The sequence below is a fragment of the Lacerta agilis genome, chromosome 8 (genome assembly GCF_009819535.1).
Source record: "Lacerta agilis isolate rLacAgi1 chromosome 8, rLacAgi1.pri, whole genome shotgun sequence".
In the NCBI taxonomy this organism is placed as follows: domain Eukaryota; kingdom Metazoa; phylum Chordata; class Lepidosauria; order Squamata; family Lacertidae; genus Lacerta; species Lacerta agilis.
The window spans coordinates 4,435,465-4,455,024 of record NC_046319.1 but is presented as its reverse complement, the minus strand read 5'-3'; the positions used below and the strand labels follow the sequence as shown (position 1 = coordinate 4,455,024).

The 19,560-nt window shown below is 49.7% G+C and overlaps 1 protein-coding gene across 1 annotated transcript in view; it reads right to left on the bottom strand.

Annotated features, from left to right (window-relative positions):
* The window catches only part of ADD2 (adducin 2), a 71,988-nt gene that overhangs the window by 27,218 nt on the left and 25,210 nt on the right, over positions 1-19,560 (bottom strand). The gene's annotated exons all lie outside the window — the stretch shown is intronic.

Sequence of the window (19,560 nt, the reverse complement as noted above, 5' to 3'; positions counted from 1 at the left end):
AAATCCTAGAACCACAGAAGTGCAGAGGTGGAAGGGACTCCCGAGGGTCATCTACTCCAAATGTCTGCTATGCAGGAATCACAGTCAAACAATCCCTGGCAGATGGCCACCCAACCTCTGTTTAAAAACCTCCAGCGAAGGAGAGTCCATCACCTTCCAACGGAGTGCATTCCACTGCCAAACAGCTCTTGCCCTCAGAAGGTTCTTCCTCGTGTTCAGTTGGAATCTCCTTCCGTGTCATTTGAATCCTACCCTCTGGAGCAGCAAAAAACAGATTCGTTCTATCTTCCATGTGGCACAGCCCTTCGGATATTTGAAGGTGGCTATTATGTCATCCACACTTCCCTTTGTCCCATAATTTCTTCCATTGGTCCGTGACTTCAAGGCACAAGTCCAAGAAGTTTTCCCTTTGTCCCACCTCTTTCCCCGAGAAAACCCACTGTTTACCGCTGAATCGGAACAAAAGTCAACCCAAAGGAAACCTGATTGATGTTTCCTCTGATTCAGCAATAAACAGCAGAAAAACCTTTCTGACCTGTGTCTAGAAGTTATGGGCCAAATGGAAGTGTAGAGGAGCCCTGACTCTTCCCTTCCCCAGGCTAACCATACCCAGCTCCCTCCCAAGGCTTGGTTTCCAGACCCTTCATCATCTTGGTCACCCTCCTCTGCACACCTTCCAGCTCTAATATCAACACAGCAATGTAAGGAAATTTCCCAAGCCGCCTAGCCCCCTTTCCCAGAATCCAGCACTTTAATATCAGAATGCACCTCTTGGAAATGCTTGGGGGGGTTATATACTTCTAGGATCACAGGGGGAAGTGGGCAGGGTGTGTGTGTGTGGGGGGGGGGAGCTGCAGGCTGAGTCACAAACAACTGCAGCTTTATTGGGATATCAGGCTGACAGAAAGCCCCGGCGTAAATTACACATTGCAGCAAATCTTCTCTGTTCATTATTGCTAAAAACGTTTAATTACAACCAAGGAGCCCAGATGGCATGTGGCTTGAAGGCAAAAGCACGCGAGTCTCTTACTTGCAGCAAGAAGAGTAGGCAGAAAACCTAGCGAGAGACCTGAAACCGTTACTCATCTGGTCACCTGTGGCGAGGAAGAATCTTCTCCAGGGGACTAAGCCTAACAAAAAGCCACAAATTACTTACTCAAAGTATATGTGGTCAGGGAAGGAAGAGAACATGATTTGCACGGTTGTAATGCTCTTATTGCACTACTTACAAGCAGATGGACCAGCCTAAGTGTTTGGTGCCACATAAGATTCTCCCTCCTGGCAAATAGAAGGGGAAGAAATGGAGGCAGTGAGAGATTTCACTTTCTTGGGTTCCATGATCACTGCAGATGGTGACAGCAGTCACGAAATTAGAAGACGCCTGCTTCTTGGGAGGAAAGCGATGACAAACCTAGACAGCATCTTAAAAAGCAAAGACATCACCTTGCCGACAAAGGTCCGTATCGTTAAAGCTATGGTTTTCCCAGTAGTAATGTACGGAAGTGAGAGCTGGACCATAAAGAAGACTGATCGCCGAAGAATTGATGCTTTTGAATTCTGGTGCTGGAGGAGACTCTTGAGAGTCTCATGGACTGCATAAAGATCAAACTTATCTATCCTTAAAGAAATCAGCCCTGAGTGCTCACTGGAAGGACAGATCCTGAAGTTGAGGCTCCAGTACTTTGGCCACCTCATGAGAAGAGAAGACGCCCTAGAAAAGACCCTGATATTGGGAAAGATGGAGGGCACAAGGAGAAGGGGACGGCAGAGGATGAGATGGTTGGACAGTGTTCTCGAAGCGACTTGCATGAGTCTGACCAAACTGCGGGAGGCAGTGGAGGATAGGGTTGCCTGGTGTGCTGTGGTCCATGGGGTCACGAAGAGTCGGACATGACTGAACGACTGAACAACAACAACAAAGATTCTCCCTCCCGGCAGAGCATCCAGCACAATCACCTCCCCCCATGTCCGTGAAGGCTGCCAGGAGGATATGCTGTTCCCTTGTGTGCACTAGGTCAGACTTGCTCCCTTCCCTTCTGCCATCCCTCATGGCACCCGTAATCTGCCCGCTGAGAGGGTCTGCTTCCCTTGGTCTCATGGTATGGCCAGCCCCTGACAAACAGGGCTGCAAACAGGAAAGGTGTGTTTTACTTATTTATTTCATAAAATTTATACACTGCTTGACTGTAAAAAAAAACCAAAAAAAACATTATTAGTAAGAAGACTTAACTGTGTTTATGCACTGAAAATCAATGAACAAAACACTTACAATCAACAGCAAAAATTCAAGACATTTGAAAAATTGACATAACAGTAGACTAAAAACAGATCAAAACCTGCATGAACTTTCCAAATGTCTGGGTAGGTTTGTCTGAAAAAGAAGGTTTTAGCAAATGCTGAAAAGAGTTCAGTGCGGGAGCCTGACTGGTGTCAAGAGGCAGGGAGTTCCATAGGGTAGCTGCTGCTGCTGCACTAAAAGATTGATTCCATACAAATGTGGAAGGGGTCTTACGTGACACCTGTAACAGAGCCAGTCTCGCCAATCGAAGCTGTCAGGTGGGTGTATATGGGCGAGGCGATCTCACAGGTAAACTGGTCCCAAGCTGTTAAGGGCTTTATATACTAATAGTAACACTACAAACTCTGCCCAGAAGCAAGTCAGCAGCCACTGCATGTCCCTCAGCAACAGTGCCGGGTGCTGACAAGGCCTGCCAGACAGGACTATGGAGCAGAATTTCATTGGGCCTCTGGGTTTGCATGTGTCTGTCTGGGGCACATCTCTCACTCTTCCATATAAATATTTGAACACATGCTGGCTGTTAGCATTGATGTATGTATGGACCAAAAACCCAACACACACTGTGTTCACACAACATTCCTTTCTAGAATCAATGGAGGTGGAGTGCTTGTTCCCCCCCCCCTTAGTCCGTTCACAATCCAGATATATTGCACATTATTCTTGCCCCTGAAGACTGCCTCCTGAGAAACTGGTTTCATTTTGAAAATAGGAACTCGGCTCGATTCTGCATTACTCTGCAGCACATCCATTTGAAAACAGAGAAAGACAGGTGCAGGTGGTTTGGGCAATGGGGGGGGGTCTCTACCCCCACCCAATGATGTCGTGGGTGAGCATATACCAAGATCACAACCCCCCCCCTTCCTTCTCTATTCACCTGGGGCAAATGGAAAAAGCAAGGGTAGCCTAATCAAAGGGAGGATTTTTAATTGCCTATCAAGTCACCAAACCCAGCATTGTGGGTGGCAGGATCTAGACTCAATCTGGATGGAGAACAGCAAGCCGAGGATGAGCATGAACAATGCTGAATTGAGTAAAAAAATTACATTTTTGCGTGACAAACAAGTCACTGTGTACACAGTCACAGAGTTGGGGAGTGTAATGCATTTGTGGGTAATCACAGAATTGTCCAGTTGGGAGGGATCCCAAGGGTCATATCGCCCAACCTCCTGCAGTCACAAATGTGCAGATTTGAAAAACACACATGGAAGAGGCTATTGAGAATTTAAAAGTAAGAGGGCACATATAATGAAAAGTTATGACCCTGCTGTGTGCTTTTCCGTCCTGCTTTGAACCCCTCAGCCTGGATGCTCATGTCACTCCCCAGGCTGGCACATTAGATGACCTGCTGTGGGGGTCCTGAATTCAGACAACACTTTTGCTTTCCATTTCTCTCCAGTGTCAGCTTGTGTTTGGATGGAGACTTCTCTTGAACTTTGCAGAACAACCACTTCCTTTTTGCCTCCTACTCTTCCAAGGCAGTGCCATTGTTACCGTTGCCTGGTAACCCAGATGCACCAGTACTTAAAAATAAAGATCTGAGTAGGATTAAGAGAGGAGGGAAGCTGGAAAGGTCTTCCTGTTTTTTGAGCCAGGTGCCAGTTGTGATGGGAAGGGGCACTATGGAAAGGGGGATATATATATTTATATACTAGCTGGCCCGGTCACACGTTGCTGTGGTTTCTTGTTTTTTGTTTTGCTTTTTAAAATTCTCCTTACCCCGAGAGTATTCTGGAAGCTCCTGTTTTCATTCTTCCCTGTCACGTTAGAGCAGGGGTCAGCAACCTTTTTCAGCCGTGGGCCGGTTCACTTTCCCTCAGACCAGAGCCGTCTCATCCATAGAGGCCGGTGGCGCGACGCGCCAGAGCGCCGGGCACCCCAGGGGCGCCCCCGCGAGCCTGCCGGCATACCGGGCTCCCCCTCCCCAACCCGCCCCCGCCCCCACGGGCAGGCGGGCACTCGCGCGCCGGCGGGCGGGCTGTAAGCCGCCCGCCCTCGCCTCCCGGAGCCCCAGCTGGAGCGCTGAAGCGGCGCGGGGCTTTGCGCGACCTTCCAACACTCCAGCTGGAGCTCTGGGAGGCGAGGGCGGTCGGCTTGCAGCCCGCCCGCCGGTGCGCAAGCGCCCATCCGCCCGCCCCTCATCCTCCGCCCGCCGGCGCGCGAGCGCCTGCTCCAACGCCATGCCCCTCATCCCCCGCTCGCTCGCCCACCCCCCCTCCCGAGGGGCGGCCAGCGCGGGAGGGAGGCGGGCGGAGAGGCGGCAGGCTGGGGGCGCCGAGGGATCGCTGCGCCAGGGCGGCCGATCCCTCTAAGACGGGCCTGCCTCAGACCATGTGGTAGGCCGGACTATATTTTTTTTGGGGGGGGGGAATGAACTAATTCCTATGCCCCACAAATAACCCAGAGATGCATTTTACATGCGATGCTGCGGCGGCCATTTTAGGTGAGGGCACAGGCATTGTTGCTCTGGCCAGGTTTGATGATGTCAGCAGGCAATCCGCCTTTCTATTGGATGCTGTTGGAGTCTTCATTCCTTTTGGTGGTGAGGTATAATAGGTGTGCCACTTCCCCCCTTTATCCTTTATTTTAGGTATGACAGGTGTGGTTTTTTAATTTTTATTATGCCAGATCCTTCCTTGATGGTCATGTTACGCTGTGTCCTAATTTGATGAGATTTGTTCCAGCAGTTACGGAGCAAGGTGGTGTTACGCGCGCACGCAATGGGAACATATATATATATATCTATGATATATGATGCCAGAGAAGTAAAAAAAAAATGCCTTGGGTAGGTCTGCTCACATGGTTTAGCCATCATCTAACTTTCATGCAAGGTTATTGCATGCTTGCAAAATAAACAAGTAAATAAATAAAATCCCTCAGCATTTGAGCAAGCAGAACTGCTAAAAAAAAATCCCCACAATAGGGGCCGGCAGGAGGAATTGTGTCTGCAAAACCCCTCTTTTGTGTCGCCCTTGACACAGAGCTGCGCTTGCACATTCTTGCCGACCCAGATTGCTTTTAGCTGGCTGCCCGCCAGCCTCTCTGTCCTGCAAACAGCTCTTAGTCCGCCCCGCAGGATGGTCACTAGTTCAAAGCTTGTCCTCACATGACTGCCTTATGAACTCAGACTGGACCCCATCTCCCTCTAGCAAGGTTTGGAGACTGGCGGTGTCAAAGGCCACCTCTGACTGTACTGTTCCAATGCATGAGGGGGCCCGTGTCACCTGTGGGACTTGCCCTCTCTTGACACCTTTGCAGGCTTAAAGGGCTTAACAGTATATAATACAGTGGAGGCTCGGGTTGTGAACACGATCCGTGTGGGAGGCGTGTTCGCAACCCGCAGCATTCGCAACCTGCGCCGCTGCATCTGCACACGCGTGTGACGCAAAACGCGAGTGCCGAAACCCAGAAGTAACCTGTTCTGTCACTTCTGGGTTCGGCGCGGTGCACAACCCGAGGTATGACTGTAATCTGAAAGGCTTGCAGATGGCTACAAGGTTACAGCTACACCCTTGTGTTTAGACCATGAGTAGGATACAGTCGCACCTCGGGTTACGTACGCTCTGGGTTGCGTACTTTTCAGGTTACGAACTCCGCTAACCCGGAAGCGCAACCCGACATGTGTGCAATTTGTGCATGCGCAGAGCGTTTTTCGCGGTTTTTCCATGTTTTTTCCGTCTGCGCATACGCAGAACGAATTGTTCGGGTTACGTACTGTATGCGCAGAATGAATTGTTCGGGTTATGTCCTTTTCGGGTTACGTACTGTAACCCGGAATGGATTAAGTACGTAACCCAGGGTACCACTGTACTAGCTTCCAAAGCTGCAAAGTTACGAGGAGGCTAAATCTTGTCACCACTGGGCTCCATTCTCTGCCCAATGGCTAGCAGGGCCACAATGCAAGGGAAAATATGTAAATTGGCTTAATTTATGCAGATGGAAAGCTTCAGGAACTTGTAGCCCTGACTATAATCCGCTCAGCCTCCAGCTAAGACTTACCTAGGCTGCTTCTGGATGAGTGTGCAATTGCTTTACTGTACCCTGTTAAGTCATGTTTAACCGTGTGTTGCGTTTCGTCATGGTGATCAGCCTGTGCCCCATGACTGGCCATATACAGAGGGCATGGAGGAGGGTGCCAGCCAAGGCACCAGGAGGAGACTGGCACTGAGGGCGAAGATCACCCCAAAATGGAAAATGACAGCAAGGGTGAGGATTGCCTTGCGCCACGTTGCCAGGATGAGGCAGACATGAGGGAGCCAGATAAAGGGGCATGAACAGGGGACTGGTGGAAGACTTACTTCACCAGAGGGGCCTGTTCAAAGCAAGGAGTTGAGCCCAAACACCCCCCTCCCTACCCCCACTGTTACCTCGAGTCTGTAGGTGGTCAAGGTGGGAATTAACAACACTGTTTGCTTAGCAGAAGGAATGAACCGCTGCGCACATGGCCAGCAGCCTGGAAAGAAGGACTGCCAAGCACAGGTGGGGAATGTCTAAGGAAATGCTCACAGGCGTGGCTGGCCAGGCTAAGATGGGGTTGGAAGCTCAGGGCAGGTGATCCCTGCACCTATGGCTGACTCAGATGGAAACCGCCTTAACAGTAGTGCCCTATTTAAGGGGGAAAGGGGCAAGCCCCAAGGGTTGACACAGCTCTCCAGGGTAGACATGAGGAGGAGACCAAGGGATGATGTAGGACGTCACGGCACAAAGGGGGACCAAGCGACCCAGGCTGGGTGAAGGGGCAGCAGAGGCAAGGTTTGCAGAGAGGAAGCAAGAGCAAAGAGGGACAAATTGCTGCCGAGAGCAACCAGATCCAGGATAGATGGCGGGGTGGGTGGGGGGTGGAACTTGACGTGGGGCCACCTCCCTCTCAACGCTGCACCAAGCACCAACTGCGACAAGTTTCCACACGATGCAGCCTTAATCCGGGAATCCTCCATGTTTCCCCAGCGTTGCTTCCACCTCCCCCATTTTGGGGGAGAGATGTGGAATTGCAGCCCCAAATGTGGGGTTGAGGCATGGTGGGAGGTGCTGCCATGTTGAGTTTGAGAGAGGTAAGAAGCAGGCAGCCGTGGTGAAGAGGAGAAATGGGCAGGTCTTGGCAGTGGCGGCTCTGCTGGGACCCTCAGCAAGTGCCCCACCTTACCAACCCGTGATGCCAGCTCTGGATTCAGCATCTGGCCTCCAGGACTCTGGAAGGAACAGCACCCCATCAGGTCTGGAGTTAAACATCCAGCCTGGCCCTAACACACACACACACACACACACACACACACACACACCTTCATCCTTCCTCCACTGTCTCTTGGGGGCTCTGTCTGGGAAGGAGAAATTCATTGCTACCCAGGCTGCTTCTCTCACCAGCTTTTAAATATCTGTCACCCCAGGCAGCTTGGACATGGCTAGGCTGCCCAGTTCTGCCCACGGCAACTATGCGCCTCCACTCTCAGACACAAAGGGCCCATTGTCAAGGGTCCCAGATGAGGAGGAGTCTCTCTCCGCGCGTCGCTTGAAAACCCAGGAGGAATCCGCAGATGGCAGATGTGAACGGAAGACAATCAGGCAGATCACGAAACGGCATGCCGCCCGCAGCCCAGAAGGGTGTGTGACAGCAGCGCATTCAGGCAAGGAGGGTTGGGAGCAGTCTGGGGCCACAGGGCATGTTGGCGTATGAGCCAGCTCTGGCATATGGTGCTTTGGCGATCTCATTGTGCCAGGCAGCGGGCGGCAGCCAGATTGTCTTACACGGTGCAGCAGAGTTGCCCATGGGGGGGGGGGGAGCTAGAGTTTTTACAGGAGAAGAGTCCCCTGGGAGTGGGGGGGGGTGGAAGGCAAACAGCAAGGAAGCAAGGAGAGCTGGGAAGATTCTCTGAGCATTCTCTTTCCCTAGGTTGGAGTCGGAAATTCTGTCTGCAAAGCAGAGACCCTAGGAAAGGTGGGAGTGGGCAGCCGGGGGCTCTGCAATCTGGGATTCTCATCCTGGGATCCTCTTAGCAAATGATAGGGCTCAGTTATCTTCATGCTTTCATTTTCTGCCCTATTGGATTGCCCCACCAACAACTCCACAGATGCTGTTCCATAGCAGGATGGCATCTACACATGCAAACAGACATGCACAGACTTCATAAGGAGTTTAATTCTAGAATCCTCTCCAGCAGCCTGTCTTGTTATAGCTGCAGTTGTAATGTAAGAAAATGTGAAAGCTCGTCAAAAGGAAGGAAATCAAAAATGGCGGAGGGGGTTGCAAAATAAAATTCAGGGAGCTCAGAGTTTCTTGGGGGATTTAAAAAAAAACCTCCTTTTTACTACTCATGCTGAGAACAACTCGCTATTTGCAAAATTGCACGTACATCCATTTCTCATTAATGACAACGCATAAGAAATGCACCTCTTGAGACTCGCGAAAAGGCGATCATGGCAGCATGAGGAAGCTCTAAACTTCCTAAACATACAATGTTCCAAGCATCTTGGAATAAAACAAACAATTTCCATTTTTCTGTATCTATTTTTAAGGCAATTTTATGGCACCCCTCTTCTCTCCCCTTCCCTTGTGAATTTAGCAATCTCTTTTGGCTCTCTGCGCGCCCCCCCCCCACTTTCTGCTGCTTGACCTCTCTGGAGGGACAGGATTCTTGGCACCAAACACTACCGCCTTTTTGAAGTTGATGTGTCCAGTTGAGCCGGGCCTCAAAGTGGATTAATGGAATTGCCAAACAGGAGAGGCGAACCAATAAAGGCAATTAAATTAAGCATCAATCATGCATCTCTTTCCATGCGCAATCATTGCCACATGCTCGGCCAGAGCGGGCCTCTACACAGGGCGCACCTTCCTTGGTGTGTCAACGCAATCTGCTTGCCCCTGAAAACCACATGCTATTACAGGGACAGGGAAAGAAACCTCCTTCCTCCTCTGAAATAAGCTACAACTTGGTTCAAAATCTTGTTGCATGCACACCAACCTCTGAGCAGCGAGAGGTTCTAGGAGTTCCTGCACTTATCCAGGGTTTGGTTTCCTTAGCATGAAGGTCTGTGGAAACTGTGGTGTCTTTAGGATATATGGGTATTTTACACAGACATACAACCTGAGCATAGGATGGAGGGGCTCACAGCACTAGCGCACTCATAGATCTTGTTTCCTCATTCAGTTCCCAAGGAAGCCCCAGAGTCAGCTTTGGGTCCAGCACAGAGCAAGAGAAGCCTCTGTGTATCCAGATTCCAGCACACAGCCCAGCTTCGCCTATTGTTCTCCATCCTAGAATGAGGTGGCATCCAGCCAGGTGAGGTGAGAAAAGGCCCACCCGTTTTCCTCTTTGCCCATTTGAATGGCAGTACTTAGAATTGGCACCTGTCTGTCTCAAGAGACAATGGAGTATGCCTCTGAGGGTGAAGTCAAACCACTGCATCAGCAGCAGTGAAGTGATCTCCCCAGGGCACATGCCTGGCCAGTGTGTATGGATGTCTTGGGCTGCTCAGGTGACAAGACTCCCCTCTTGGCTTCGCTGATGGGGTCCAAAGGAAAGCAGAGCAAGACGTGTGGCACCAGCTTGGCTGCAGGAGTTGCCAGATGGAGGGGTACAAAGTGCCTTCCAACTGCCTTAGGGACTCCACTCCAGATTTGGGCAGGGTTTACTCCTTAGCCTTTTCATCTCCTGAAGATGTCCTGCAAGGCAGTGGAGGTTTGGTATCAGAGTTTTCCTTCTCCTAGATGGGCTACCTTCTCAGTTGAATGAGCCCCATTTGCCCCTCACTTGCCCCTCGTGGGTGGCGCTGTGGGTTAAACCACTGAGCCTAGGGTTTGCTGATCAGAAGGTCGGCTGTTTGAATCCCCACGATGGGGTGAGCTCTCGTTGCTCAGTCCCAGCTCCTGCCCACCTAGCAGTTCGAAAGCATGTCAAAGTGCAAGTAGATAAATAGGTACCGCTCTGGCGGGAAGGTAAACGGCGTTTCTGTGTGCTGCTCTGGTTCGCCAGAAGCGGCTTAGTTATGCTGACCACATGACCCGGAAGCTGTACGCCGGCTCCCTCATCCAATAAAGCGAGATGAGCGCTGCAACCCCAGAGTCGGACATGACTGAACCTAATGGTCAGGGGTCCTTTTACCTTTCCCTCTACAGCAGGGCTGTCTTAAGCCTATCTGGCGCCGTGGTGCAGGGATCCCTCCGGCACCCCCCGCGCCCACCTTTCCCTCCAGGGAAAGGTGGGCATTCTACGTGGATCCCTTCCACGGGGACTCCTTGGGCTCCTTCCCGGCCGCCCCGCCCCCTCCTCCGGTCCTGCACAGCGGTAGGCTGGAGAAGCGCTCAAAGGAGGGGCAGCTGCTGGGGATCGCGCCCGCCTCCTGGACAGGGCGCACACACCAGTCAAAGAGGGACAGGCAGAGGGAGGGAGGCTGATCGCTGTGCGCCCGGCTCACCACAGCCGATCACCTCCTCCTGCCTTCTCCCTGGCGGTGAGCAGGCTGCCACCCCTACTGAGCTGCCGACGTGGCCCCCCGGACCTCTTCCCTGGTGCCCTCCAGAACATGGCGCCATGGTTCCCCGCACCACTAGCCTCTATGGCTAAGACGTCCCTGCTCTACAGCATGTGCAGAAAGTGCCTTCTTGACTGTTGGGCCCACTCTTGGTCTCATCAACTCAATCAGCTGGAGCCTGTCTTCACACGCAAGGGAAGTCCCTAACTCAGCGAGGGTTTGATACCCATCGGCTCCCCTCACCTGGTTTAGCTGACCTGTCACAGCCATTCCTGGGATATGCCAGCTGTCGCTTGCTGACAGCTTCCAGGAGGCACTTGTGAGAACTTAGTGCATGCTGGGGACTAAAGATGGAGCATGATGTGTCCTCCACAGAGGTACCACCTCTCTCCCACCCCCCAGCAGTACTTCTAGCCAGCCAAAGCCATCACCTTAACAAAGGAACTGCTTGGCTGGTCCTCCAGGAGTTCTTGTACTCCAGCTCCCATCACCGCTTTCCATTGGTCATGCTACCTGGAGCTGATGGGAGTTGAAGTTCAACAGCAGCTGGAGGGATGCAGGTCCTGGGTTGTTCAGAGGAAAGCGAAGAGCATCAACTGCACCTTAGTTTGGCAGGGTAAGAAAAGCTGTCCCTGTAAAGCGGCCAGGACAGCAACCCTTTTCAGTCCCCTTTGGGAGTGGGGGGGGGGCAAATGCTGGTGCTGGGTGGGGGGGAGAGAAACAGTGGGAGCAGCAACAGATGAGACTCTTAGCTTGGAATGTTGCAGAAATGCGCAGAAGGAGGGAAGCTGTTGAACAACAAAGGGTTCAGCATTTCACATCTTAATAAGAATGGCCTGATTTCACCAGGGTGGTTGTAACATGATATGCCAGACACCCCCTCTGAAAGACACAAGGCGAAGAGGCAAAGAGACTAGATAGATGCTACCCAGATCAATAGACAAGAGCAATCAAGAAGCCACACACAGCAGTCTGCAGGAGGTGCTGCTGCAAAGCTGGTCCTGCTACTACACTCTAAGGAAAACAACATGAAGCAAGGCTGCTCCAAACTCAGGGGTGGACATTTGAGCTTTAGCTGCAAAAAAAAAAAAAAAAAAAAAAAAACCCTGCAAAAAACTTAATTTTGGTTAGCAATCCAGAATCAGCTGGGAATATTTCTTGCATGGCACCCTCATCTCCAGCTCCCCATGGATTGTGCCCTGTGGGTCAGATCTGTCTCCCACATATCTGCCCTTTGTTGGTCTCCAAAATCCATCTCTCGACATGGCGGACCCACCTTGCCGGCTTCCAGCTTGTTCATAAAGATTACCTGCCAGTGGAACGAATTGCTTGCTCCACACACCCAGCTCTATTTCCTTCACACCTTAAAAGGTTACTTCACTCCGAGGTCATCAATACTGATTTTCAGCTGATTACTACACTGCTAACAACAGCAAAACACTGCATTGAACAAAAGTGGAAAAATAAAAATTCACCCCTCCCCCACCATAACTGATTGGCAAGCTACCTGGCAAACTATCTTCATGATAAAATCTAAATTTTTTTTCATTTTTATTTATTCACAACACTATATATATAGTTATATTGTCCCTTCCCCCCATCAAATGTCACTTTCTTTTTCCCCTTTCTATTTTGTTCATTTTCTTTTTCTTGTTAGGAAACAAGGATGTCTAATAGTTTTGGCCATGAATTGTGATAACATTGATAAGAGAGAGAGAGAGAGAGAGAGAGAGAGAGAGAGAGAGAGAGACGGGGGCGGGGCGGGAAATCAGCCTCTTTTAAACCTTATTTTCCTATCTCCTTCGTGTTCTCTCTGCCACATCAGCTGTTGCCTGACTCTTGCCAGGGATTAGACACCCTCAGATCACATCCTCAGACTCCTCCCTTGCAGTGCCATAATGTACAGAGGGATTATTTTTCAGGTGGCAGAATATTAAAAGGTCTCTGAAGGCATCTGGGCCATTAACAATTCAATGGGAGCAAAAACAGATCAAGGCATTTTGAATTTCTTTCTGCTATGGCTTCCCAAGGTGCTCCTGACGTTCCCACGTTGATCTGTTTTAGGTGTGCTGAGATTATTCATTGAAAAGAGTCACTCTGGGCTATAATCAGGAGCAGGTTTTTCTTTCTTCTTCCAGGTCTGACTCCTTAGAAATGGTTTGGGGGCAGAGATCTGGCTTAAATGGCGCTGTGGGTTAAACCACAGATTCTAGGGCTTGCTGATCGGAAGGTCGGCGGTTCGAATCCCTGCCACGGGGTGAGCTCCCGTTGCTCGGTCCCAGCTCCTGCCCACCTAGCAGTTCGAAAGCACATCAAAGTGCAAGTAGATAAATAGGGACCGCTCCAGCGGGAAGGTAAACGGAGTTTCCGTGTGCTGCTCTGGTTCGCCAGAAGTGGCTTTGTCATGCTGGCCACATGACCCGGAAGCTGTCTGTGGACAAATGCCGGCTCCCTCGGCCTATAGAGCGAGATGAGCGCCGCAACCCCAGAGTCGGACACGACTGGACCTGATGGTCAGGGGTCCCTTTACCTTTACTGCTCAGTCTCATAGCTTCCACTAAGGAGAAACTGACAAGGCCATAAACAGATTATTTTGCAAAAGTGAAAAGGAGTAGTAAACCTAGCAATAAAGACCACTTTGAAATAGGCCTGGAAATACCCTGGTGACCAGTGCAACTGATTCCGTATCAGCTCCATTTAATTGGACAAAATCTGGGATCTTCTGAATTCAAAGCATGGAAGCTGCAACTCTGCTGGGCTCCCTTGCCAGTTCACGCCTGCCCTTTTTATGTTGCTCTTTGTGAAATTTTGCCTTTGCATTTACAGAACAATCAGGGGTTCCCACCCCCACCCCCACTCTTCTGGTTATTTCAATTTGATTCAATTTAATCTAATAGTTATTGTCCCTCCTTGGTCTGTTATGGATAAGCTTAGCGTTCTTAAGTGGCACTTCAAACAGCAAAACAAAGCCATTATGCAGGTCACATGATGAGAGCCATGAAAGCGGGGGGGGGGGGGGAGGGGGGCAGAGAAAACGAAGAGATTCAGGATCACAAAAGAAATGCAAAAATGACAATCCCAGTCTGTTCTGGCTGGATTGCAATGTTCTCCTTCAAAACCTCCCAGTCTAGCAAGGTGACAAACTGGAAAGCAGCAAATTTACAACATGACGACAGAACGAATCTAAAATCTCCAGATATGCTACGACAACAAATCTGGAGGGATGAGAGCTCCATTTCTTGTGGAGGCCATGAAGCAAGGAAACAGGGTCACTGGCAGATCAGCTGTGGGATATGATCAGCACCTCCCATCTGTCCCAGGGTAAACTGACAGCCCAGCTGGGCAAAGGGCAGGCTGAGATGATGCTGTCTGACAGGCAAAGGGCCAGGGCTTCCTCAGAATGCTTTGATGTGCCTTGAAGACAAACAGGAGAGGTGGAAGCAAGGAAACACCTCCCCAAGTCCACTGCCCATTCCATGCCCCCAGCACCCTTCCTAGGTACTAGGAGGGTGCTAAGAGGTATGGGGCCACTGGAGGTGTAAATGACTATCAGGCTCTGAAAAGCTGGTCTCACTGGATCACGTTCATCAATTTTGTTGAGTTAATTAAACTAAATAGTTTTAACTGAATTTTGAATAAATGTGCAATTAATTGTTGCTATTTTATTGTGCTGTTGCCTTCCTTAGTAGGCTGTGCAAACCGCTATTAAGAATAACGCTTTGGATAGGGTAGCAGGCTCTGGGGATGAGTCTGTGGAACCAAGGAGGCAGCGGCCTGAGAAAGTTCTGGAAACGCTGATCTCTAGCGACAATTTTCTCAGGGCAAACTGACACATCTGTTGAGGGGGGAGCAGTAGATCTGTCCCCCCCCCCAGCTCTGCCTTTTCCTAAAGAGCCTGGGCCTCGTTGTGCCTCAGTTTCCTCAGGGAGTGGAAGGCAGATAGACACAAACATTATACGCTGTGTGCCTGGGTGTTCCCCGATGTGCATGTGATGTGCCAGTGTGGGTACTGGGGGCTGGCCTGAGGTGTCAGATCTGGGCAATGCCCCAGTCACCCACATGCAAAGGGGGAGCCCTCAGCAACCCCTTCTCTACAGCTCTGGCTTGAAGATGAGGTTCTCACACTCCATGACTCTCTTGCAGCTTCTCCTGCTTCACAGCCATGAAGGAGCTTGTGCGGCTACAGAACTGGCTATGGGCCCTTCAAGGAACGCTTATATCTCCTCCAAGGGGATGGAACCCCTGGAAGAGATGAGCCTGCCAACTTTCTTAAAAGCCTTTAATTGACTCTGGTTACACATGTAAATCTAGCCCTGCTCCTGCCCCCTGCCCAAGAATCCTGGGAACTGTAGCTTACCCCTCACTGAACTGCAATTCCCAGCACCCTTAACAAACTACAGTTCCCAGACTGCTTGGGGGGGTGAGCAAGGGTGTTTTACCTGTATGGTGCTTAAGCAGCCAGTGCCTCCCACCCATTAGTGTGGTTTTGTGGTTTAGAGTGTTGGACTAGGACTTGGAAGACCAGGGTTCAAATCTCAACATGACCACGAGGCTCACTGGGTCACCTCAGGCCAGTCACTGCCTCTCAGCCGAGCCCACCTTGCAGGGTTGTTGTGAGGATTATAATGGAGGAAGGAGAGAACCACGTATGCCACCTTGAACACCTTGGAGGAAATATAAATGCAATAAATAAAAAATAAAATCAGGCAGCAGGGCCCACTGAGAAGTGCCTGAGGTCCTGATCTGCCTTGCCCTGGCAATCCCTATCACTTCTCCAGTCCCGGCAAAACAGGATACAACTGACTTGTGGTGTTGTGACATTATCTCCCTGGCATCCCCTCCCCCTTTTTGTCATGTCTCTGCCATTGCTTGCTATCATTTTGCATGTTACTGTTTTTTAATGTTAGCCACTGTGACAATTATAAATACAAATGTCACACCGAGAGAGAGAGAGAGAGAGACTTCCCAGTGAATTGTGCCCCAAGCAACTAGATTTGGCTCCCATTCTGCTTGTTACTGATACCCAAAATCACCTACCTGCCCCACCCTGCCTCATGGTACAGCAACCGTGGCCCCAGGATTGTGGCAATCAGCACTGTTCTCTGTGCTGCTCACCGGGCTTTTGTCTGCACAGGTGAGAGACAACACCTTTGCCTTTGACTGGGGCTGTTAGTCTCATCTGCATCCTCGATCTTCCTTGCTTGCTAGTTCTGTCTTCCTGGGAGCCTTTCCATCATCGCCCTTCCTGCCTGCCAATGAGAGTCATGAGATGGAAACACAACATCTGTGCTGCAACCTTAAGCTCCCCATCAGCTAAGGCATCTCCAGTCTTAAGCAAAACAAGCACAGTTGCGACCACAAGGGAGACAGCACCTCTTCCGGCAGGCTTCTCTGGAACAGCACCAGAGCAGCCCTCTTCACGGAACGAGAGATGGGAAGCAAAGGGAAGGTCAGGAGACACCGTGGTTTTTATGGGGGCAGAGACACAGGTGGTGACTAGGTGGCAGACTGCAACACAGGCAGGGCGCAACACCTGCATACTGATCAATAGCAAGAGCTATTTCAGAGAGAAGAAGAAAATCTGACGCTATTAGTTCCCACTGGCGCAGAGTGAATTCTATCTAGGGAAGGCAGGATGGAGTGTTTACTGTGTGCAGCACACCAGACAGTTATTAAAAATTCATCCAGAAGTCTCAACCAATCTGTCTTTCCTTAGTGAACAGAAAGAAATGGAGGGGAAGGAAATGGTGGCATTAAAAGATAAGTTGCAAGAGCATTATTTCTGCCTCTTCATGTGTGAATCTTCATCATGCAGTGCATAGTTAAACTATGGAACCCCCACAGGAGGCAGTGATGTCCAGCAACCTGGATGACTCAAAGAGGATTAAAAGACAAGTTCATGGAGGAGAAGGCTATTGATGGCTACTAGCCATGATGACTATCCTCTATGCCCAGTTGGAGGCAGCAATGCTTCTCAATACCAGTTGCTGTAAACCACAAGAGGGGAGAGGGCTCTTGTGCATCTGGGTGGCCACTGTGAGAACAGGCTGCTGGACTAGATGGGCCACTGGCCTGATCCAGCACGCTCTTATGTTCATGGCATCAGCCATCAAGAGTTCCAGATGTTCAAGACTTGCCTTCATTAGTTGCTTGCTGCAGATGAATGTCAACAGGGAGCCGATAGATTTCCCAGATTTCTGTCCTCCAGATGTTTTGGACGGCAACTTCCATCATCCCTCACCATTGGCCATGATGGCTGGAGCTGATGGAAGTTGTGGTCCAAAGAATCCAGCGGGCACAAGGCTGGGGAAGGCTGATTTAATGAGTAGCCGATGCCAACAGTTGCACTGGAAAACTTTGCCATTTGGCACAGGGGATTACAAGAAGCCGCATTTGTGCCGCTGAGTCAGGACTGGCTTGGAAGAAGTGCAAACCAATCCCTAGAGCTGAACTATACTTGCAGGCTTTTGGGACAGGGCTTGATGCTTTTGTGCTTCAGATGGTATTACGGAGTGCCTCTCCTTTTCCGCTTCTAGTAAAACATGTTTTCTACTGTTTCAAACTCCTGCAAAAGCAGACTGGCCAGAGACAACAGCAAGATGAAAACAAAGGCTGCATACACCATAGGAAGCAATGCTTCTTTGCCATCACCTTCCACTCTCTTTTATCCAGATAAAAAATTAGGAAGACTGGCTCCATTTTCCTATTCTCTGTTTATATATTTGGTGTGAGGAAGCTTTTGTATTCATGTGTGCACTTTTGCATACTGACAATGAAAGACGAATGAATTTGAAAGTAACACAAACATGCAGCTTGGCCCCTGATTAGTCAGGTACTTTGGACAGTTCCTAAACCCTCCATTCAAGATTTCCAGTACTTTCTGTCCTCAGATGTGAAATAGTCAGGGAATATTCAGTAAATATTCAACATCTAAGTTTGCAGAGGATAGACTTCCGGCGGCTGGCGCCATGATGGATGGTCGTGGGCTGCTTCGGCTGCGAAGCACCCAGTTCATCCCGGGGGTCAGAAGCCCTGCAGCCGCATAGCGGGGCTTCGGTTGGGGCGCGGGAAGAGCGTCCCGTGCCCTGGGCTCCCCGGCAGTGCCCGTTGCGCTCCGAACCCTTCCCCCGCGCCCCCTGTAAAGGGGGAGTGGGGGTGAAGGGACCACGGAGTCGGGCTTCAGGGGAAATGCCCCAACCGGGATGTTTACATGCGGCGGCAAAGTCCGTGATGAGCGTCTCTGTTCTACCTGTCATTAAGGAGTTGCTAAGAAACCAGAAGCTGTGAGTAATTGACTGACTCTTTGTATTCCGGGAAAGCTCTGGGATTAAGAAGAACAGGCAGCCCGCCTCTCTCCCTTCGGGCAGGGAAAGAAATTAACCCTTTAAGTGACTGCTGCTACAATAATCAATTGAAAGTATTTGGAATTTGAAAGTTGAGTCTGTTGAGATCTCCTTTTGGGGGTTAACTGAGGAAAAAATATCTCCATTTGAAGTTTTGGTCTTTATACCCCGGCTTCGGAAGAAATGGCGGCGATTTGGACTTGCGTAAGAAAAAATTGAGACAAAGGAAGGAAAGACAGGAAACGTAACTTGATACCCACCTCCCCCCGAAGATGTTGGGCTATGTGCTTACGTTGGCATTGAAGGAATGGGAGGATGAGGAAAAGCTTACTGTCTTTCAACTGGAACTGCTTGATCGAAAATTAAGAGCCTTGAGTGCGATTATAAATGGAAAGAATTTGTTTTCCACAGAGGAGGCTTTTCGAAAGTGGGGGTGAAGGGACCTCGAAAGTTTCATTCAATGGAAACAGACCTTTGCAAACAGCTGGAAGATGTGTTGGAAGGATGGTTTGAGATGGCTGAGCAAATCCGAATAGAACAGGGGCCGATTTCAGGGGGTGGCAGCAGCCCTGGAACGGAAAGATTTTTAATATCCAGACCCCGAGGTGGCAGCCCGGGGTCGAGGGACACAGAATTAAGATTTCTACAAGAAGAAGAAGTATGGCACAAAGGTACGGAGAAACTCAGAATGGAGAGGATGAACATCTTGGAGCTCGATGCAGGGTTTGTTGTGGTTGCAACCTGGATCTGTGGACATTCAGAAGAATATAACAGGAGATCCGGTTCTGGTGAAAGACAGGAGAAGATAATGGACAGAAGGGGAGTGGGTTGAATTAATCAATGTATAATATAGATGGTCTGCCATGGCATCCGAGATCGGAGTGTGAAGTCTGTTAATTATAAGTTTATTTTATATAAGTAAGGAGATATTGAATTTAAGTCAAAAGCAGCATGATAAATGATAGAAGAAATAAGTTTAGCTGTAAGAATATTTGGTTAAGTTTTAGGTTACAATGCAAAGATTAAGACAAAGGTGTTTTTGCTTGTTTAAGTAAAGTTAAATTTTTATAGAGAAAAGTTGTTAAGGAAATAGTGTTTTGTTTTAAAACCGAAGGTGTATAGGCGGGGGAAGTCAAACGTCAAGATTTGGAACTAGATTTTTTTTTTTCAGTAAGGTATACAGATAAGAAGAAGAATCCTGACATTATGTGTATTTGTATTTGTTTTGATATTTGTAGGTGTGGGGGTTGGGTTTGTGTTATTTTGTGAAAATGTCAATAAATTCTGCTTAAAAAAATAAGTTTGCAGAGGATAACTGGTGGGAGCGATTTTTATTTCAGCCCTAAAATTTCACCAGGAAGCAGGTCCAACCTCTTGAGCACCACATCTCTGCAGAGAGGCCACTTTCAGCTTTCTGCCTGTACATATTGTTAAAAAGCAGTCCCCGGGAACTTG